Genomic DNA, 4,872 nt, shown 5'->3' with positions numbered 1-4,872 from the left:
AAAAAATCCCAGCTCACTGATTTGATCGGGGCAACGGTGCGCCTAAAATGTTGCATAATTTTGCTGAGAGATCTTTTACTTTGTGGTAATCTTAGATGAGTAGTTTTATGGACAAAAACCACCAGGTCATTCAGTGTTCCCTTAGTCGTCTTAGTGCCAAAGTATAACAGATGTTGTTGTACTATAACTGAACTAATGTTGTTAAAGTCATATTCTTTTATTGTCATGACTGTATTTGAAACTATTTTTATTTTTGTGTGATACCTGAGTTATATGGAATATGGCTGAAGTAAACTAAAGCCTAAAATACTTAGTCATTTGTTTAATAGTAATTTAACATTATATAATTCACATATAAAACTATGAATTGTAATTTTAAATGGTTTAAAAGCATGCAGAATAGCATATGTAGGCAAGTGTATTTCTCCTTTTTTTATCAAGAAGAAAAGACAAAAAGGGAAAAAAAAACAGAAACAGGGCAGGGTTCGGTGGTTGAATCATCCGTCCCCACCAATGCCAAAACCAAATCTACGCCCTTGGTGCAGGTACACATGCTTCAAATATCAATAATGCGCATCAATTCTGTCACTACCCTGCTTTTGTGCACCACTTTCTTATATGCGTTTTTCTTGTTAACTCACAGAGTACACACCGCTGTGCACAGTGCACGCAGTCAGCGGATCTCATCTGATGCAGATCTGCTCCTTGAACAGGTGACATTTGTCTGGATCTTTGGCACGAGTGGCATACGATGAGCACCGCAGCTGGATGGCCCGATTTACATACCCAGCGCAGCTGATACTCACCAGAATAATTTACTAAAATTATATGCACTCCTGTTATTGTTACGGTTTAGAGGAGGACTCAAGCGCAGGACTCCGGTTCTGATGCTCACAAGAAGGGTTTATTTACAATTCACCAGGTGTATATACAAGAATGTGCGGGGGGTGCTATATACAGCTGAGTGAAGGGAGAAGGGGGTCTCCAGGAAAGTCCAGGGGAAAGCACGCATTCTTCAGATTATCCACTCACACGATCACAGGCTCACACTTCGACACTGCCACACGGGAATCACACGGGGGAAAATCCAGGAAGCTCTGTAGACAGGGAGACAGGGTTAAGTAGGACGCACAAAGGAAAACACTCTTAACTAAACTTGCTGTAGCTTGACTTCACTAACGCGTGGTAGACAACGATCCAGCAACGAACAGCAGTCACCTCCTGGCTTAAATGCTGATCGCCTTAATGAGACCCAGGTGTCTCATCTCCCGAGGGCGTGGGCCGAGGGCGTGAACCCTAAGTGTGTTCCGCCCCGGCGAGAGAGAGAAGGAGAGAGAGGAAGAGAGAGAGAAACAGAGAGAGTGCTGATCAGCGTTCAGCTGATCCGCCTGGCCGTGACAGTTATTAAGTCCAGTTCAGTCTGTTAATGTTGATAACGGTTTCAAACGAACGTTAATAGGTGTGTTGCTAAGCCTAATAACTTAAATAACAAACTTGAAATTTACCCGTCCCATTTTCCCCTTTATTGTTTTTTCTCTGTGCTTTGGCTCTCGGAGGAGGCGGACGCACTGTTTCTCCTCTCCCTTATCTTCTGTTAAGGTTCAAAAATATAGGGAAGTAAATACAGGCGGAGGGCAAGTAACCACACTGGTCCAGAAGATGAATTCAAGCGTTGATTTTAATGAAAAGACACGCGTGGGAGAATGAGCTGACTCTGTAAGCAGAGAGCCCAACAATCTCATCCTCCTAACATCAAACTACAGTTTTATATGCATCAGAGTATATTTAGTGACGCCCCCTCATTGCGTCAGTACATCAGCTTCAAAACCACAAATGTTCTATTTGACAACTTGAGACACAATTAAAGAACACTGGCTTCCATCTTCACCTCCATGCAGATGTTTTCCCCCACACCACTGTCGCTTACCGCTGGAATCAGCAGATCGGTTTCCTGAAACAGCTCGGTCGCGTACGCCGGCACTCTTAGTTATAGCAGAATTAAATCTGAACTCTTTACCACACAATGAGCCTACTACTATGTATATGTATGTATGTGGTTATGTCATCACCGCAGGTGCACTTTGTCTCACCTCTCACCTTCTCCCCAGACAAAGGCCAGCACATACACAACTGAAACTGATGTGTAATATATTGAATAAATGTCTTACTTAAATGGTACTACTTAAAACTTAATCAAAGAATGTAAACAAATAAAAGATCATAAAAATAACCTGATATACATGTCTTGTAAGCGTGTGTTGCGATCCTTCCACAGCTCCAGTCAAACTCACAGTAGATTGGCTGGTCATAACGCCAACCAAAAGTTTTTGACCCTCACTTGACCAAGGAGCGACAGCTCTTTAATAAGCACAAAATGCAATTATGTATATCATACTTCCCTGCTTATGTCTTTGTCTAGTCTCGTGTTTTTCTTTGTATTTTCCCTGGAACACTCTCTCACAGTCTGTTCTCTAAAACCTAAAAGAGGAATTATGGATTGGATCAACTGGTCCCTAAATGCAATTGACACCCCTTTCTCAACGAGAAGTTTGGGCTTGGGTGAGCCTGAGTGGTGAAGATATCTACCTATTCGGAACCATGGTAACAGGGTTCTGGCTGATCGGAGCTGGCTTGGCCCTGACTTATCGAAGAATTAAGAAAGCGGAACCGGCTGTTCAAACCCCCACAAGGCTGCCCGCTGGGATTGGAACGATGGGAGAGGTGTGAGTTTCTCAAAATGGGCTCATTGAGTCAGCACGGATAAGATCTTGGAGAGGCTATGGCTGCTGTGAATACTCAGAATAAGATCTCTGACTGCAGACTGGATACATCTTGGAAGGGCTAGCCCGGAATAACATCTCTGGGCGCAAAATTGGATGACATCTCGGGGAGGCACACTGCCGTGGCTCCTTGAGCACAAGAAGTGACAACATCACAGAACGCAAGTATGGCGAAGCTCGCGGCTCTCCAACGGGAGATTGAGAGACCAGTGTTGGACTGTAGAACTGCTTTGAAATTCATATGAGCTGTTCGCACTAAAGTAAAAAAATAACATCACTTATGCGGATACCCCTTTGGCGCCAGCTGCAAGGCTGGAGCTGAACAAAACACCCTGATAACGACTGTGTTTAGTCTGTTCCTTCCCATTCCATGCAAGGCCACCTGGGTTGGCTGGAAGACTGTTTACTTAGCCTGGCAGGGCGAAGGACACTGTCTCAGCTGAACTCTGGACACGCACACACATACATATACTGATACTGATAAGCACTCACCGACGCATCACCCTCCCTACCCCGGATCCAACGCCACCTCCAACGCTTACCTCCCCTCTGATGTGGACATCGGGTCAGTTGGAGGCGCAGTCGAAGATTGCAGCGGTCCCAGATCAGATGTACACACTGGAACTCTTTCCCATGTTGCTTGTCTGTGTTTATTGTGCTATGGTGTGTTGATATCTGTGCATTCCTGTATTATCCTTATGTGTTACACATTTCGATGTTTTTTCCTCGCTACCTAGCCTGACCTGTCTCCCCAATGTGATGTTTGTGTATTGTATGTACGGTCGGCAAGGTCTGTCATCTCGGTTGCGGGCAAAAGACCTGCAACTGACAAATAAAGGCTATCTCATCTCATCTCATCTCAAATCTTCTGTCTAAGAAGAAATCTGAGGCTGCTGTTCTGAGAATGAGCTACCAAAGCTTTTTCTGAATAAATCAATAAAGATCCATTTATGGAAAGCTGTGATGAAGGCAGTTTTGTCTTTAATTATATTCAACAGTATAACATATTCGACCACTTTTAAGTGATTTTTCTAACTTTAATACACTAAAGTTAAGGTTATATACCTAATTTCTAGTAAGTGGCCCAGCCCCTCCTATATTTTTATGTATGTGGCCCTCAGTGAAAAAAGTTTGGACACCCCTGATGTAAAGCATCTTACAGGTCAGAGAAAAAAAAGCACAAATCTTAAATCAACACAAATATTTCTTAAATGTTTGCTATGGAAAAAAACCCCTTAAAACATGAATATTTACACAAATTTTAAATAAACATGAACACTTCAACACAAGTCCAACTGGGACTTGTTGCAAGTATCTTCTACTACTATGAGTCTAGACATGATGTGATGTGATTTTTTGTTGTGCTTTATTCTGATAATTTGATAGCCTTCATTCAACTCTTCTGCTATGCTAAGCCTGCCAAAAAAGGTGCAGCCTCATGCTATTGTCCAAGTGGCTATTCCACTTTTCTGTGTCCTAAGTCCTGACCACCTGTGGTGGTCCTAAGTGTTTTGGTAAGAGGACTTTGAAACAGCAGACACAGAAAGCAAAAGAAGGAATTGCTCACATCACATCTAGTTAGCAAACTCCACTTTTCATACAGCGTGTTGGAGAAGGTCTGTGTATATGCTCTCCAATAATCTTTGGACTGCTGCTGAATATTTAATTCTAGACGATTAGATCTCTTTAACTCTTTTTTTCTTGGACTTACTGCCTTAAAAATTGATATTTCTTTAAATAAACAACTGAATTTAATTTTACTGAAAGTCGCTTTCCTAAGTTAAGAGTTAGCTAATGAGTGAGTTCTTCTTCAAGACAAGCATACCTGTGGTCTGACAATGTCGAACAGTGAAATCAGATTCTTAAATAAGACAGGTAATCTCTGTCAGTTGGTCAGGGATGCACAAAATTGCATGCGGGGGGCAAATTCCAAGCTCCAATTGAAAATATTCCTCAGACTCTTGTGTCTGTCTGTAGACTCCGATTTCGCCAGCGTCCATACAAGGAAGTCGATACATAAATCCAAGGGCGTAGATTTGGTTTTGGCATTGGTGGGGACGGGTGTTTCAACCACCGAACCCTGCCCTGTTTC

Source organism: Oreochromis aureus, linkage group 10, assembly GCF_013358895.1.
Source record: "Oreochromis aureus strain Israel breed Guangdong linkage group 10, ZZ_aureus, whole genome shotgun sequence".
Taxonomy (NCBI): domain Eukaryota; kingdom Metazoa; phylum Chordata; class Actinopteri; order Cichliformes; family Cichlidae; genus Oreochromis; species Oreochromis aureus.
Note: the sequence above shows the minus strand (reverse complement) of the source record.